The sequence below is a fragment of the Kogia breviceps genome, chromosome 4 (assembly GCF_026419965.1).
Source record: "Kogia breviceps isolate mKogBre1 chromosome 4, mKogBre1 haplotype 1, whole genome shotgun sequence".
Classification (NCBI taxonomy): domain Eukaryota; kingdom Metazoa; phylum Chordata; class Mammalia; order Artiodactyla; family Physeteridae; genus Kogia; species Kogia breviceps.
In genome coordinates this window covers 94,642,066-94,660,837 of record NC_081313.1, presented here as the reverse complement: position 1 = coordinate 94,660,837, position 18,772 = coordinate 94,642,066, and the positions used below count along the sequence as shown (strand labels likewise).

Sequence of the window (18,772 nt, the reverse complement as noted above, 5' to 3'; positions counted from 1 at the left end):
ATTTTCACAATATTGATTCTTCCAATCCAGGAACATGCTATATCTGTCCATCTGTTTGTATCATCTTTAATTTCTTTCATCAGTGTCTTATAGTTTTCTGCATTCAGGTCTTTTGTCTCCCTAGGTAGGTTTATTCCTAGGTATTTTATTCTTTTTGTTGCAATGGTAAATGGGAGTGTTTTCTTAATTTCTCTTTCAGATTTTTCATCATTAGTGTATAGGAAATCAAGAGATTTCTGTGCATTAATTCTGTATCCTGCAACTTTACCAAATTCATTGATTAGCTCTAGTAGTTTTCTGGTGACATCTTTAGGATTCTCTATGTATAGTATCACGTCATCTGCAAACAGTGACAATTTTACTTCTTCTTTTCCAAATTGTATTCCTTTTATTTCGTTTCCCTCCCTGATTGCCGTGGCTAGGACTTCCAAAACTATGTTGAATGATAGTGGTGAGAGTAGTCATCCTTGTCTTGTTCCTGATCTTAGAGGAAATGCTTTCAGTTTTTCACCATTGACAATGATGTTTGTGGTGGGTTTGTCATATATGGCCTTTATTACATTGAGGTAGGTTCCCTCTATGCCCATTTTCTGGAGAGTTTTTATCATAACTGAGTGTTGAATTTTGTCAAAAGCTTTTTCTGCATCTATTGAGATGATCATATGGTTTTTATTCTTCACTTTGTTAATATGGTGTATCACATTGATTTTCATATGCTGAAATCCTTGCATCCCTGGGATAAATCCCACTGGATCATGGTGTATGATCCTTTTAATGTGTTGCTGGATTCTGTTTGCTAGTATTTTGTTGAGGATTTTTGCATCTATATTCATCAGTGATACTGGTCTCTAATTTTCTCTTTTTGTAGTATCTTTGTCTGATTTTGGTATCAGGGTGATGGTGGCCTCATAGAATGAGTTTGGGAGTGTTCCTTCCTCTGCAATTTTTTGGAAGAGTTTGAGAAGGATAGGTGTTATCTCTTCTCTAAATGTTTGATAGAATTCACCTGTGAAGCCATCTGGTCCTGGATTTTTGTTTGTTGGAAGATTTTTAATCACAGTTTCAATTTCATTACTTGTGATTGGTCTGTTCATATTTTCTATTTCTTCCTGGTTCAGTCTTGGAAGGTTATACCTTTCTAAGAATTTGTCCATTTCTTCCAGGTTGTCCATTTTATTGGCATAGAGTTGCTTGTAGTAGACTCTTAGGATGCTTTGTATTTCTGTGGTGTCTGTTGTAACTTCTCCTTTTTCATCTCTAATTTATTGATTTGAGTCCTCTCCCTCTTTTTCTTGAAGAGTCTGGCTAATAGTTTATCAATTTTGTTTATCTTCTCAAAGAACCACCTTTTAGTTTTATTGATCTTTGCTCTTATTTTCTTTGTTTCTATTTCATTTATTTCTGCTCTGATCATTATGATTTCTTTCCTTCTGCTCACTTTGGGTTTTGTTTGTTCTTCTTTCTCTAGTTCCTTTAGTTGTAAGGTTAGATTATTTATTTGAGATTTTTCTTGTTTCTTCAGGTAGGCTTGTATAGTTATAAAGTTTCTTCTTAGAACTGCTTTTGCTGCATTCCATAGGTTTTAGATCATCATGTTTTCATTGTCATTTGTCTCTAGGTATTCTTTGATTTCTTCAGTGATCTCTTGGTTATTTAGTAACGTAGTGTTTAGCCTCCATGTGTTGAGTTTTTTATGTTTTTTTTTCCTGTAATTCATTTCTAATCTCATAGCAGTGTGGTCAGAAAAGATGCTTGATATGATTTCAATTTTCTTAATTTTTTTTTTTTTTTTTCGATACGCAGACCTCTCACTGTTGTGGCCCCTTCCGTTGCGGAGCACAGGCTCCGGCCGCACAGGCTCAGTGGCCATGGCTCACGGGCCCAGCTGCTCCACAGCATGTGAGATCTTCCCAGACTGGGGCACGAACCTGTGTCCCCTGCATCAGCAGGCGGACTCTCAACCACTGCGCCACCAGGGAAGCCCCAATTTTCTTAAATTTACTGAGGCTCGATTTGTGTGATCTATCCTGGAGAATGTTCTGTGTTATCTTGGGAAGAAAGTGTAATCTGCTGTTTTTGGATGCAATGTCCTGTAAATATCAATTATATCTATCTGGCCTATTGTTTCATTTAAAGCTTGTGTTTCCTTATTAATTTTCATTTTGGATGATCTGTCCATTGGTGTAAGTGAGGTATTAAAGTCCCTCCCTATTATTATGTTACTGTCGATTTCCTCTTTTAGAGCTGTTAGCAGTTGCCTTATGTATTGAGGTGCTCCTATGTTGGGTGCCTATATATTTGTAATAGTTATATCTTCTTCTTGGATTGATCCCTTGATCATTACATAGTGTCCTTCCTTGTCTCTTGTAAGATTCTTTATTTTAAAGTCTATTTTATCTGTTATGAGTATTGCTACTCTAGCTTTCTTTTGATTTCCATTTGCATGGAATATTTTTTCCATCCCCTCACTTTCAGTCTGTATGTGTCCCTAGGTCTGAAGTGGGTCTCTTGTAGACAGCATATATATGGGTCTTATTTTTGTATCCATTTAGCAAGCCTTGTCTTTTGGTTGGAATATTTAATCCATTCACATTTAAGGTAATTATCTATATGTAAGTTCCTATGACCATTTTCTTAATTTTTCTGGGTTTGCTTTTATAGGTCCTTTTCTTCTCTTTTGTTTCCCACTTAGAGAAGTCTGTTTAGCATTTACTGTAGAGCTGGTTTGGTGGTGCTGAATTCTCTTAGCTTTTGTTTGTCTGTAAAGGTTTTGATTTCTCCATCGAATCTGAATGAGATTCTTGTTGGGTAGAGTAATCTTGGTTTTAGGTTCTTCCCTTTCATCACTTTAAGTATATTATGCCACTGCCTTCTGGCTTGTAGAGTTTCTGCTGAGAAATCAGGTGTTAACTCCCATAAAGTTTATGGGAGTTCCCTTGTATGTTATCTGTCATTTTTCCCTTGCTGCTTTCAATAATTTTTCTTTGTCTTTAATTTTTGCCAATTTGATTACTATGTGTCTCGCCTTGTTTCCCCTTGGGTTTATCCTGTATGGGACTCTCTGTGCTTCCTGGACTTGGGTGGCTATTTCCTTTCCCACGTTAGGGAAGTTTGCGACTATAATTTCTTCAGATATTTTCTCTGGTCCTTTCTCTCTCTCTTCTCCTTCTGGGACCCCTATAATGCAAATGTTGTTGCATTTAATGTTGTCCCAGAGATCTCTTAGGATATCTTCATTTCTTTTCATTCTTTTTTCTTTATTGTGCTCTGCAGCAGTGAATTCCACCATTCCATCTTCCAGGTCACTTATTCATTCTTCTGCCTCAGTTATTCTGCTATTGATTCCTTCTAGTGTATTTTTCATTTCAGTTATTGTATTGTTCATCTGTGTTTGTTTGTTCTTCAATTCTTCTAGATCTTTGTTAAACATTTCTTACATTTTCTTGATTATTGCCTCCATTCTTTTTCCGAGGTCCTGGATCATCTTCACTATCATTATTCTGAATTCTTTTTCTGCAAAATTGCCTATCTCCATTTCATTTAGTTGTGTTTCTGAGGTTTTATCTTGTTCCTTCATCTGGTACATAGCCCTCTGCCTTTTCATCTTGCCTATGTTTCTGTGAATGTGGTTTTTTTCCCACAGGCTGCAGGATTGTAGTTCTTCTTGCTTCTGCTGTCTGCCTATAACACATAGTCTTAATCATTTGTAGTGTCATTCATTTTATAAATTCCCAGAACAAGTCTTTGGCGTGTCCCAGAATCCTCCTGGGAAACCCCAAAGACACTTTAGGTGAATTAACACCTTAACATTTTCATTATGCAAGATTTAAAACTTAGATTTGGGAAATCAATATCAAAATTAATTATCAAGGTAACATAGCATTCGTATATAAACGTAAGTGATAGGTATCTAAGGACAAAAAATGATTAAAGTCTTAGATATACAAATAATCAGAAATAATATTTAAATTAATCACAGCAGTAACAATTAATAGAAATTTTAACATTTACAGAAATAAGATATTTTAGTTTAAAAAGTGAGTCAACAAATCAGCACAAACCACAAAGAGTTAGGAGACTCTGCAGAAGTTCTCTCTCTGTGATATAAGGAAGTTTTGTTCTCCATAAAAACTACCAAATAAGAAGAGATGACTTTTTTCTATTTTCTTTATTTTTTTTAAGAGCACACTGAATATTCAAGGACCATTTCCTCCGAATTTTAGTTTTTCCTCTTTATTATTCATAATAAAGGATGAATTTCATGTGTTCTCAGTTTCACAATCCTGTTATAATTCTATATGTATGTTTGAACATCATACAAATGCATATGAATGAGATGGAAATTTAAAGGCTTTAATTTTAGCTTTCAGATATATTAACTGTGTCATTCATTTATATAAGTATGAATGTACTCCATCAAATCTATAATCATAGTTGAAGCTTTACAAAGACAAAATATATATTACTTATTTGCATTGCTTTTATAATTTCTAGGTTTAAAACTTTTACTCTCTTTAGAAAGTGTCCAGGTAACCAGATTTCAGGTAACAAAATTTATCCATAAATTAATTTAATACAAGTCCACACTCTAAGGATCTTGAAAATTATTTTTAAGTTGGAACAGTATAGAGTAACATAATTCCTATTGGTATTAAAATTTAGACAGATGGTATTTAAAAGTTTTCAGAAAGTGAAGTAATTAAATCAGAACGATTTACAGTACTGTCTGATATTCATAAGATACAATCCTTTTAAAAGACAGTATTTGTTACAATTTAATTTAATCCAGCAGGACTGTTTATATTTTTGTGACCTTAAATATTTATGGAAAAAATAATTTATCTGACTCATTAAGCTATTAAGAAATTTAGAAAGTTTAATTAATTAGGTTTTTCAGGAATAACCAAACGGAAAAGAGAATGTACACTTTAGCTCTATTTCACACTGTATTGTAATAAAGTAAGCAAGAGGACATACAGCTTTCTTTAACAGCTTTATTGAGATATAATTTACATACAATACAGTTTATCAATTTAAAGTGTATAATTCAACAGTTTGTAGTAAATTCACAGATATGTACAACCATCACCACAGTCATTTTTAGAACATTTTCATCATCTCAAAAAGAAACCTTAGGGACTTCCCTGGCACTCCAGTGGTCAAGACTTCGCCTTCCAAGTGTGGGGGGCGGAGGTTGGATCCCTGGTTGGGGAGCTAAAATATAGCATGCCTCGTGACAAAAAAGTCAAAAAATATAAAACAGAAGCAATATTGTAACAAATTCAATAAGGACTTTGAAAATGATCCACATCAAAAAAAATCTTAAAAAAAAAGAAAAACAAAAACCATAAACCCTTTACCTATCATCCCCTGCCTGTTGCTTATTCCCCCCAAGTCCTAAGCAACCACTAATTTACCTTATGTATTTGCCCATTCTGGACTTTTCATGTAACTAGAATTGTATATGTGGTCTTTGGTAGTTGGCTTATTTCATTAGCATATTTTTAAAACCTTTACTTTTTAGGGCAGTTTTAGGTTCACAGCAAAATTGAAAAGAAGGTACAGAGATTTTCCAGATACCCCCTGAACCTACACATCCATAGCTTCCCTTGTTATCAACATCCTCCACTAGAACGACAGATTTATTCACAATTGATGAACCTACATTGGCACATCATTATCACCCAGAGTCCACAGTTTACATTAGGGTTTGCTCTCAGTGTTGTACATTCTATGGGTTTGGACAAATATATAATGACACATACCCATAATTATAGTATCATACAGAGTATTTTCACTGCCCTAAAAATTCTCTGTGTTTCACCTGTTCATTCTCTCCCCATCCCCAACCCCTGGCAACCATTTATCTTCTTATTGTCTCCATATTTTTGCTTTTTCCATAACTTCCTATAGTTGGAGCCATATAGTATGTAGCCTCTTCAGATTGGTTTCTTTCACTTAGTTGTATGACTTTATGGTTCCTCCATATCATTTCATAGCTTGATAACTCATTTCTTGTAAGTGCTGAATAATATTCCATTGTCTGGATGTAACAAAGGTTATTTATATTTATGCATTCACCTACCAAAGACATCTTGGTTGCTTCCAAGTTCTGGCAATGATGAATAAAGATGCTATAAAGATCCATATGCAGATTTTTGTATGCATGTAAGTTTTACACTCCTTTGAGTAAATACCAAGGATTGTGATCACTGGATCATATGGTAAGAGTAAGTTTACTTTTATAAGAAACTGCCAAACTGTTTTCCAGAGTTTTTCAACAGTGTAGGGGGGTTCCTCTTTCTCCACACCCTCTCCAGCATTTGTTATTTGTAGACTTTTTGATGATGACCATTCTGACTGGTATGAGGTGATACCTCATTGTAGTTTTGGCTTCCATTTCTCTAATAAATAGTGATATTGAGCATCCTTTCATGTGCCTATTAGTCAATTGTATTTCTTCTTTGGAGAAATGTCTATTTATGTCTTCTGCCCATTTTTTGATTGTTTTTTTTTTATATTGAGCTGTATGAGCTATTTGTTTATTTTGGAAATTAAGCCCTTGTTGGCTGCATGTTTGCAAATATTTTCTCCTGGTCCACAGGTTGTCTTTTCGTTTTGTTTGTGGTTTCCTTTCCTGTGCAAAAGCTTATAAGTTTGAGTAGGTCCCATTGATCTATTTTTGCTTTTATTTCTTTTGCCTTGAGAGACTGGCATAAGAAAACACTGGTACGATTTATGTCAGAGAATGTTTTGCCTATGTTCTCTTCTAGGAGTCTTATGGTGTCATGTCTTATATATAAGTCTTTAAGCCATTTTGAGTTTATTTATTGTGTATGTTGTGAAGGAGTGTTCTAATTTCATTGATTTGCATGCAACTGTCCAGCTTTCCCACCATTTGCTGAAGAGACTGTCTTTTCCCCATCATATATTCTTGCCTCATTTGTTGAAGATTAATTGACCACAGATGTGTGGGTTTATTTCTGGGCTCTCTATTCTGTTCCATTGATCCATATGTCTGTTTTTGTGCCAATACCATGCTGTTTTGATTACTGTAGCTTTGTAGTACTGTCTGAAGTCTGGGAGGGTTATGCCTCCAGCTTTGTTCTTTTTCTTCAAGATTGCTTGGCAATTCTGGGTCCTTTGTTGTTCTGTATACATTTGGGGATTATTTGTTCTAGTTCTGTGAAAAATGTCATGGGTAATTTGACAGGGATTGCATTCAATCTGTAGATTGCTTGGGGTAGTATGTCCATTTTTAACAATATTCATTCTTCCAATCCAAGAGCATGGGATATCTTTCCATTTCTTTGAATCATCTTTAATTTCCTTTATCAATGCTTTATAGTCCTCAGAGCATAAGTCTTTCACCTCCTTGGTCAGATTTATTCCTAAGTTTTTTTGTTTGTTTGTTTTTTTCTGGTACGCAGGCCTCTCACTGTCGTGGCCTCTCCCGTTGCGGAGCACAGGCTCCGGACGCGCAGGCTCAGTGGCCATGGCCCACAGGCCCAGCCGCTCCGCGGCATAGTGGATCCTCCCAGACCGGGGCATGAACCCGCGTCCCCTGCATTGGCAGGTGGACTCTCAACCACTGCGCCACCAGGGAAGCCCCCTAAGTTTTTTTTTTTATGCAATTTTAAAAGGGATTTTTTATTGTTGTTTTTTACTTTCTCTTTCTGATATTCATTATTAGTGTAAAGAAATGCAACAGATTTCTGTATGTTAGACTCTGAAACTATAGTAGTGAACAAAACAGATGAGGTCTCAGGGAATTTTGCAGCAGGTAATTTTTTTTTTTTTTTAAATTTACAAACACAGGGCAAAATCATCTATGTGCCACAGAAGATGGAGAAACAAATCAGGAAAGAAGGTTTTATCTGTTCTTCAAGGCGTTTGAGCCGGGCCTTGAAGAACAGATAAATTTTTAACAACTGAAAATGAGGAAAGGTTTGTTTGAAGTACAAATTGTTAACTTCATAAATGCAGTTGAATTACTTTCTAGTAAGCAATAGCAGCAAAAAATCTGTGTCTTTTTGCAATTCTTAGGAATAATCATTCATGATCATGTCCCCTTTTATTCTGAGCCAAGTCGCTCGTTGTCCTCTTGATTTCTTTATATTCTACAAGAATTTTTTTTTAATAGAAATTCTCATGTAGAATACCCTGTTGGAAACTCTGGATTTAGAGCTAACTAATATAAGATGAGGATTTGCAATCAGTAAGCCCTAGAAAACAATAAGAAAAAACATTCAAGTGTTTTTCTGCCATTAAATTAAAAGTATGAAGTTATTCCACATTCTGGAAATGAAAATGGTGGTGGCATAAATGTGAGTGTTTTTCCTGTACTGAGAATTTCTCAAATGAGCTGGTATTTCAATTAAAAACTTAGTTAACAGATGTTTTAAAGGTCTTCCCCCCCCACCCTCGCTTTTAAAGGCAGACTGCCTCCACCCACCCTTATACCAAAACACCTTCAACAATAAATTCTTTGACCTTATTGCTTCCCTGAAAAACTCCTGCTGCTGTCCTGAGCTACACTTTTTCTCTATTGGCTTCTCAAAATAACTGGATACTGAATAAGGCTTTACTTCATAAATGTTTGGAATGAGAATTATCTAAGAAAAATAAATCCAACACAAACAAATTAGGCTTATAGCCAGAGGGCAGATAGGGAGTACAAGTAAATACTAAGGGCTTCAGAATTACACACAGTTGTATATTAAGTGATTAGAACATAGTTAGTAAGCAGCTCAGCATTGGATTTTAATTCTGCAGCCATTTGCCTTTAGATAAAAATAGATGTGATGGTTGCCAATAACTTTCCCTGATTAATGCGAAAGGATTCACATAGAAGGAGGAGATACCAAGCCATGTCAACACAATGTGTTTTCATTGTCTAAGACTGTTCAAACACAGTGTCTAGTATTTCAGAACTTGTTAATAACCAAACAACGTTTAAAAATGAGAGCTCTTCACATTTTCATAGCACATTAGCAACTCTTGCCTCACCTGGCTTGAAAATCCTTTGTGTAAGTGACAGACATTTGCGGTTGTCCTCATGACATCACTGAAACCAAAAGTTCTCAGTCCAGGTCAGATCAGCCCATCAAGGAAGCGGCCGCCGTCAAGTCACTGAATGACAAAATGTTAGTTGTAACGGGGCAGAACTGGAATGAGACCCAGACCATCCAGATCTCAGTCCTGCGGTGTTCTTTTTTTTTTTTTTTTAACATCTTTATTGAAGTATAATTGCTTTACAATGGTGTGTTAGTTTCTGCTGTATAACAAAGTGAATCAGCTATACATAAACACCTGGGCTGTTTTTAAACACACTACCAGAATGTCTTTAAAAGAGATGAGGGGTTTCCCTGGTGGCGCTGGCGCAGTGGTTGAGAGTCCGCCTGATGATGCAGGGGATGCTGGTTCGTGCCCTAGTCTGGGAGGATCCCACATGCCGCGGAGCGGCTGGGCCCGTGAGCCATGGCCGCTGAGCCCGTGCGTCCGGAGCCTGTGCTCAGCAACGGGAGAGGCAACAACAGTGAGAGGCCCGCGTACCGCAAAAAAAAAAAAAAAAAAAAAAAAAAAAAAAAAAAACCAAACAAACAAAACAAAAAACAAATAAAAGAGATGGGGGGAAAGATCTTTAAAACATCTGTTAACTAACTTTTTGAGATACGAGATCATTTGGGAAATTCTGGATACAGAGAAAGTACTCACATACATGCCACCACCATTTCCATTTCCAGAAAGTTAATAGTTTTTGTCTCTATTAAACTAATTTATCTTCTCCCTCTCCCCACAGTCATGCTCTTCTGTGACTAAATACCCTGTAAGCCCAGGAGAGCTGCTTTGAAACGTCAGACCCTTCTTCTAGCACCTTCTTTTGTAGGTACTCTGCTTTTTTCTCATGAGTCCACCTTGTTCTGCAGATTTTCTTCCTTGGTGGAAGTTTTCAGAAGGCCTTAATAAGCCATAAGAGCAGGGAGGCCCAGTGTTTGGATCACTTCCTGATGCTGAAGATTATAGGCTCCTCTGTGTATGGTCACCATTGTATCTCACTGCCAGGCAGGTTTCCTGACCCAAGACAGACATTCAGTAGTATTTGTTAAGTGGATGAATATATCAGATAAGTGTGTGTATGTTTGTGTGTGTGTTTAATCTAGGCTGCTGAGGATGGCAGCTCTTACAATAGTCAAGGCTTTTGCCCCACATATTGTCTATTATATCCCATGAATGGGGGTAAAGATGTCGATTCAAGTCTTTTACCTTTTTTGCAAAGGCAAATTAGTAAAATAGTCACTATTGTTACATTGCATTGTCTTATAATACCAGAGCAGCTCAGAGAACAAGAAATCCTTTCCCCCCAAGTCTCACTTATGTTAGAAACAGCATGGTTCTCTTCTTTTCACTAGGAAGTATGTGTTTCCCAGGCAGTGAGAGGAAAGGACTGATTTTCTGTCTGTCCTGGAGTGGGCTCCTCTTATGGGTGGGTGAAAGAAGAAAAGGAGCTGATGCATTCCACCCTTACCTATGTGGACAATGATGTTCTGTGCTAGACCCTAGACCCTGCTCCCCACACCCATGGAGAGTTGAGTGACAGTGTGTTAAAGCTGGCAGGGCACTGAGAGAAATTTGTGTCCAATTTGGTGGTTCTGCTGAGGATGAAACAAGAGTTCAGATAGGCAAGAAATTCCCCAGTTAGCCGTGGCAGCAGCAGGGGAGGAAACTGGGTCTCTTGGCCCTATACACATAGTGCAAGGCTCTCTCTTCCTATGACGTACCATAGCTGTCCTCTGAGTTTTCTCCACATTTTGTTCCAACTTAAGATTTCACTCATGGAAACAAAGTTCTAAACTTTCAGGTTCCTGGAGGTACGAGGTATTATTGTTTTTCTTTCTGGGTTACAGAAAAGTTGAAAAGCTGAATGATTAAAGAGAAAGTAACATAACTATGTATTTTCTGTCATGTCAAGATGTTAAATTTTAAAAAAAAGGTTTCAGAAAAATGTATAGAGATCAAGCCCATTTTGTGTCTGTGCCATTTAAAAAAAGGTCTGAACTAAATTGTCAAAAAAGCTTACCCCTAGGGGCGTGAGGGGGATTAGATAGCAGGGTATGAGGGGGACTTTCATATTATTATGCTAAATATTTTTCTACTGTATTATTTTTATAGTCAAAATGTAATCATGTATTCATGAGTCACATGTTAAAAGTTACATGAATTCAACAAAGAACTAGTATCTAGAATACATGAAGAACTCTCAAAACTCAACAGCACGAACTACCAATCCATTTAGAAAATGGGCAAAAGACCTGAGAGACGCTTCACTGGGGAGGATATCCAGATGGCAAACAGCATATGAAAAGATACTCAATGTTATTAGACATAAGAAAAATAAAAAATTTAAACCACAATTATATGTCATTTCACACCGATCAGAATGGCTAAAATAAAGGGTAGTGAAAACACCAAATTCTGACAAGGATGTGAAAAAACTGGACCCCATTGCTGGTAGGAATATAAAATGGTACAGCCACACTGGAAATTTTCTTATAAAACTAAACCTTGTGATCCAGCAGTTGTACTTTTGAGTGTTTATTCCAAAGAAATGAAAACTTCACACCAAAATGATTGTTCATAATAGCTAAAAACTGGAAACAGCCCAGAGATCCTTTGATGGGTGAATAGCTTAATGAACTGTGGTGTGCATGCTTCATGCAATACCTGATACATGCAATGACTTGGATGAATCTCCATGGAATTATGCTGAGTAAGAAATGCCAGTCCCCAAAGGTTACATTCTGTATGATTCCATTTATATAACCTTTCGAAATGACAAAATTTTAGAAATGGAGGACAGATTAGTGGTTGTCAGGGGTTAGAGGAATGGGGAGGGGTGGAGGAGGTAGGTGTGGTTATAAAGGGGCAACACAGGGGATCCTCGTGATGGAACTGTTTTGTGTCTTGACTGTGGTTGTGGACGCATGAATTTACATGCGTTAAAACTGTATGTAACTAAATTCACAGTACAAGTGAAACTGGGGAAATCTGAATAAGACCAGCAGATTGACATGTCAGTGTCATGGTTGTGGAACTGCACTATAGTTTTGCAAGACGTTATTATGGAGGGAAGTGGGTAAATGGTATGTGGAACCTGTATCATTTCTTACCATCGCATGTGAACCCACAATTATCTCAAAAAACTTTCAATTAAAAAAAAGAACATGTTGAAGCATTTGAATACATCTGTCAGCTCCTGCCTGTAGAACTGCAGGTTAGGGACAGCTGCAGGCTTCCTTGCTGGCTTCAGCTAGGGGATGAAGCATCCTTTCTATCCCCCTCCCAGCAGACGCCATCCTCCCAAACATGTTTCCCTTGTTCTTTCCCCCAATCACAAAAGGGAGAACAGGGACTGATACTACCTCAGTGAATTAATTTCTATAACCATAAAATCTGATTGTCATCTAGGTCTAGGTCAGAGGCTCTCAGCCCTGGCCAAAGCTGAGACCTATCTGTGGTACCTTATTAGCCTACCAATGGTGGCACCCCATCCCAGAATGATTAAGTCTGAGTCTCAGAAATGAAATCTAGGCATGGTGCTTTTGTTTGGTGTTTAAGCTCTCTGGGTGATTGTGATGTCCAGCCAGGACTGAGACTCACTGGTCAGAGCGGTGATCACAGTGGTGGCATTTAAAGCACAAAGCCCGGGTTCCCCTTTCTCACTATCACAGCCTATACTTCTAGGATCAGAAGGGTGTATTTTCAGGGGCTCACTTCCCATTTGCAGTCAAAGCTGATGCTGGGCATAACACCTCAAGAAGAGGGTATGCTCTGGAGCAGACCAGGTGGTGAATTCTAGAATGCACACAGGCACGCTTAGCGTTCTCCAGCTTGTGCACTTGCCAGAATTTCTCCACACCTGGCTGAAGCTCTGCTGGCTGCTTCTGAGGTTGCTGAGAGGCCAAGCAAATTGTGGGCAGAGCCTTTGAGAAATGGGAGGGTGGGGAAGACAAACGTCCTTGGGGTGACAGAGCCTTCTTGGGCCAAACTCAGCCTCCATCCGAGAGACCATGGTCATACCACTGAAGATTCTGGAATCTCTCTGAGGTTCTGGGCAGTGTCGGAGGTAAATGTGGCCTGGGGATTAATCTCTGCCTCCAGTGTAGAAAAGAGGTTGAGGATTTGCTGCCCTCCCGCAGCGACTGCTTGACAAGGTACTCACACTCCCAAACACCCTCAGAGACAGTATGAAGGAAAACTCATTTAACAACTCCTATCCAGAAATCATTAGCATCTGGATGGCAGGCAGAGCTATGAAAAACTCTGCCTAATTATATCATAAGTACCACAAGAATTTCTCAAATAACGCAAGCAAATTCCTCAGACTCTGCTAAAAGCCAAGCAGAGGAATAACAGCTTTCTGACCATTCATGCCTTCCCTCCACTGTTATTTATGAATTCCAGACATTTTCTCCATCTAAATCTAATCTCCTGGTCTAGAGATTAGCAATGTTAGTTTCTCCCACAATCCAACTGTGTCCCTTTATCCACAGTTTTCACCATTCAGATTCTGTTCCTAGGCTGCTAAGGATCCATTAAACAGTTTCTTAAAAGCCACATGCTACTTGACCCGTATTCAGTGTGTTTACACATTCCCAAGTGCAGTTATGTAAACAGACACTGTTCATCTACATGCTGAGATGGTTTCATTTTGTCCTCTTGTATGTTTAACCTATGTGCCTCATTTGGAGAAGGGAAGAAAATAATTAAATTATTTTCTCTTGTCCATATTCTTTGTTTTCAGTTGCAGTCACTCCTCCCAAAAGATTTAAGAAGTCTTTGTCAAAGGAAACAAAAGATTGAAAAGGCAAAGCTACTAGCACAGGTGCTTGCTACGTCTAGGCTGAGTGTGTGCTGTGGGATTCCGAGGGTACTGGTGCTGGCTTGGACCTTTCCTGACTCTATGTATTCTTTTTTTTTCTTTTCCCCAGGGGAATATTAATTTTATTTAATTTTATTTTTTCTTAATTTTTATTGGAGTATAGTTGCTTTACAATGTTGTGTTAGTTTCTACTGTACAGCAAAATGAATCAGTCATTCATATACATATATCCCCTCTTTTTTAGATTTCCTTCCCATTAGGTCACCACAGAGCATTGAGTAGAATTCCCTGTGCTATACAGTGGGTCCTCTTTAGTTATCTATTTTATGCATAGTAGTGTCTAATGTCAATCCCAATCCCCCAGTAAGCCCCACCCCCGCTTCCCCCCTTGGTAACCATAAGATTTTCTCTACATCTGTCACTCTATTTCATTCTTAACTTCTTGATCTTACTTCTCTCTGGTTTTTACTAAAAGTGATGACGCACGTTGTTTTTCTCCTAAAGCAGCTTCAAAACTATGTGGAAAATCAGAGGCTGTGGCAGATTCCTGCTTTTCTTCCTCTTTAGGTCAAAGTTTCTCGGGTTTTAAGATAAAACTTAAATGATCAGCCACTTGGACAGTTAACCATATTTATGTGACCAAGTCCCAGTAAAAACTCTGGCCATCAAGGCTCTACCTTCATGGCAATGCTCTGTGTGTATGTCACACATGGTTTCTAGAACAAATTCGCACTACTCACAGCTCTGCTGGGAAAGGCAGCTGGAAGCTCCAGGTGTGGGACCCTCCTGGACGCCACCCTAGTCACCTCTTCTTGTAGCTGATCCTAATCTGTCTCGTTTCATTGTGATAAACTATAAACACCAGTGCAACAGCTTTCAGCAAATTCTCTGAGTCCTGCTGGGAAATTATGGAACCTGAGAGCGGTCTTCCAGATCCTTGAACTTGCAATTGTTCTCAGAGGTGGTCTTGGGGACTTCCCTGACTTTGCAGTTCTCATTATTAGCCCTGGAACAGTCAGATGACCTTTCTGGCCTTCAGTTAACTCATCTGCAAAGTGGGGACATGATCATATCTGAGCTGCTGACCCTCCTAGAATGAATGAACATATATACTGAAACAACATATTTGAAAGTACTTTGTGAACCATAAAACACTTTGTAAATATAAAGATTATTCATTGTGGCTTGCTTTCTGTTTCAAGGCGTTCCAGGTGAGAGGGTTAAGTTTTAGATAGCAGAACTGTAGAGGTTAATAGTCCAGGCTTTGGCGTCAACCTTATCTGGCTTTGGTTTTTCCCATGTCTACCAATTATTGAGGCTACTTAATCTCTAAGTTTCATGTTCCTCATTTACAAAATAAAACTAATAATATTTAGTTCATACAGTCGTAAGAATTAAATGACTATTAAGTACCCAACACATGTAGTTATTATTGTTACTATTATTATTTTTGATGACCACCACTCCAGTGGCTAACCACCTGTGAAGGCGGGGGCTGGAGGATGGGGATAATTTACCGTATTTTGTGTAAAACTCAACATGTCATTGCTCTTCACCTTACAGTATTAACCTGATATTCGTTAGTAAGTTATTATTTTAGAATATTAAGTAGCTGCCCATATTAACAGAGTTAATATAACTTCAAAACTCTAATTTACCACTAAAATATAATCAAGATTGCATTTTATATGTCTCTTTGGTTTTCTTTAAGCACATATATTGGTTGGTTGCTGGTTGGTTGGTTAAGACACCAGATTCCTCTTCATGCTGCTAATGATTGGAAGTAGATTCTAACAAGAACTCATAGAATCACATAATAGGAATAGACAGAGAAATTAGAACAGGGTTGGGGAAATAGTGTGAAGCCAATATGTTTAAGAATATCTTCAGTGGAATCTAGCACAACATTGTAAAGCAACCATACTCCAATAAAAATTAAAAAGAAAAAAAAGAATACCTTTAAATCTGTTAGAGGGCTTGACCAATTTTTCCTCTCTTCTCTTGAAAACATGATTTCTTTCACCTACCCCTGCCTCCTTCCAAAGAAGAAAAGTGTTTCCTCTTCCCCAGAATGATTTCTGCCAGCCCTTCCCTGCATTTTTCTGCTTTTTCCCAACCTTGACTCTTTGCTGAGAATTGAGCATTGTGTCAGGCCAAGCAAGGTTCTCATCATCCTCTGAAGGATACTTGAGCTGCTCTTGAACAGCAAATAGTCCACTGACAAAACAGTCCACTTCTGTTTTAATGAGTTGAAATTGGAATGGAGCATGACATTTTGATATCACTGCCAGGACAGTCTTATCAAATGTGGACCTAAAATAGGCTTTCTATTTTGTTTTTTTTCTAATTACTGAGTAGTATATGAAACTGATCTCAGTGTGTGAAGAGATCTGTTTCCACACATCTCTTCACTACTTCTGGCCTACATCTCAGCCTCTCTCTAGCCCTGAGCCTCACCCCATCTCTGGGGCTCACCTCTTCATGGGTTGTTCCCTATTCTTTCTCCCATCCCTGAGCTCCACCCTCTTTTCTGAGAGTCAACTACCCTTGACTCCCACTCCCATCTCTGAGCCTCTTTCTCTCTTACTTCCACCTTCCAACCATCAGGAGAGAAGGAGGGGGAAAGGCATGCCATGTCCCTTTAGAGACAACTACTGGAAAATGCACACACCTCTTTTCACATTCCACTGGCCACACCGTAGTTACATGACCACAGTTAGCTGCAAGGGTCTAAATTCTAATATCTGTGCACATTCTCTGCCACTACAAATTTATCTGATTTACAGTGATTTTCAACACTATATTTTGTGTTATTCCCTAGGATCTTATACCATTTTTTTCCTGCTCATCAAAGATACGTGGCCACTGCAGAAAATTGGGAAAGTACATAATGCTGCTAAGAGGCAGTAAAAATATGAACCACAATCCTGTCACCCAGGAGGAGCATTTATTCATATTTTGGCATGTTTCCTTCCAGGACTTTCTTTCTACATTCCTTTTCTTTACCTAGCTCAGGTTAAATTATAAATGCAATTTTGTATTTCTCTTGTTTTTTCATTTATTAGTAATGGTAGCATCTAACTGGGTAGGGTTTTCATCTAAAAGAAGTGACCCTAGTAACTGAGAGAGGGAGACAGTGACTCTGTCCTCAGAGTCCAGAGAAGGAAATGAAGGTTAAAGAAATTTGGTCAGGAAGGTCAAGATGGCAGCCGCCTGTTCTCACTGCAATCCAGACAAGCTGGTAGGGGCTGTGCCCTGGGGAAGTGACTGGCCAGGAAGTGAACACCAGAGGACCTTGAGCCAAAAGCATGTAGGCTAAGATGGAAAGAATGATGGCCTATGAGTTCTGCACATGAACAGTGTTCAGGGGACTTGTTCATGAACCCCAGGTGTCTGTACGAGGAAGAACGAGCCTAAGAGTAGACACGGACATCATCACATGGTCAGGTCGCCAGGTATCAGTTCACCCCCAGTTTCCTTTTCTGATGGGAACAAGGCATTGGGGCAGTTAGAGGTCTCAGCCCTGGCAGCATCAGGGCTGATGAGACCTCCCAGTTTCCTGATGATTCCAACAAGGGTAGATTATGGGCAGGCCATAGTAGGAGAAAGATATTCTCATATTCAAAAATGGAGGGAGCATTGCCATGCAGTAGATTTGATTGTGATTCACATGTCCCTCCAGCAGCAGGTATCTGGGGGCTACCACAGAGAAGACCGATCACAAACAGGCTTTGATGGAAAGAATGCATCGTACTGGGGCCTTCCATAATACCAGTGAGTACAACTTAATCCTCTTCCAGTACAAGTCTGTTCTGTTTTTGTTTTTTAATTTATTTATTTTGGTTGTGCCGGGTCTTAGTTGTGGCAAACGGGCTCCTTAGTTGTGGCTTTTGGGCTCCTTAGTTGTGGCATGCGAACACTTAGTTGTGGCATGTATATGAGATCTAGTTCCCCAGCCAGGGATCGAACCTGTGTTCCCTGCACTGGAAGGCAGATTCTCAACCACTGCACCACCAGGGAAGTCCCCAGTACAAGTCTGTTTAAAGGATAGTGATAAAATACTTAGAAGGGCACAACTGAAAGTCTCTTGGATGCATATTCTCAATCTTTTTTGACCTCAATCAACTCTGTTCAGATAAAAGAGCCCATTGTCTACTTAGAAAAATCTCCCCCTGGGAAAAGAATGTGGGGATTACAAAGAATTAGGAGAAGGCTGCAGATGTAGAGAATGGAAGGGTGGACACAGGGATGGAAGGGGAGGGTGGAACGAACTGGGGGATTAGGTTTGACATAAATACACTACCATGCATAAAATAGATAGCTAGTGGGAACCTGCTGTACAGCACAGGGAACTCAGCTCAGTGCTCTGTGATGACCTAGATGTGTGGGATGGGGTGGTGGTGGGAGGGAGGTCCGAGAGAGGGGATATATGTATACATATAGCTGATTCTCTTCATTGTACAGCAGAAAGTAACACACCATTGTATAGCAATTATACTCCAATAAAAAAACAAGAGGGCCAAAATTATAATTTATATGGTCTTATTGCAGTAATTGGAGAAGAAAAACAAAATGAGCAACAGAAATAAAACCTGTCAGTAATTCTACAAATATATTATTTTTTAAATTATTTAATTAATTAATTTGTGGATTTTTTTGGCTGCCTTGGGTCTTCATTGCTGCACGCGGGCTTTGTCTAGTTGTGGCAAGGGGGGGCTACTCTTCATTGCAGTGCATGGGCTTCTCATTGCTGTGGCTTCTCTTGTTGCGGAGCATAGGCTATAAGCTCGCAGGCTTCAGTAGTTTTGGATCGCAGGCTCTAGAGCACAGGCTCAGTAGTTATGGCGCACAGGCTTAGTTGCTCCACAGCATGTGGGATCTTCCAGGACC

General features: G+C 38.7%; 1 long non-coding RNA gene across 1 annotated transcript in view; it reads left to right on the top strand.

Annotated features, from left to right (window-relative positions):
• LOC136794039 (uncharacterized) overlaps positions 1-18,772 on the top strand; it is a 108,817-nt gene that overhangs the window by 58,264 nt on the left and 31,781 nt on the right. Inside the window, exon 3 of the long non-coding RNA XR_010840209.1 lies at positions 17,565-17,656. This is a non-coding gene — a long non-coding RNA (uncharacterized lncRNA). The remainder of the gene's footprint in view (positions 1-17,564; positions 17,657-18,772) is intronic.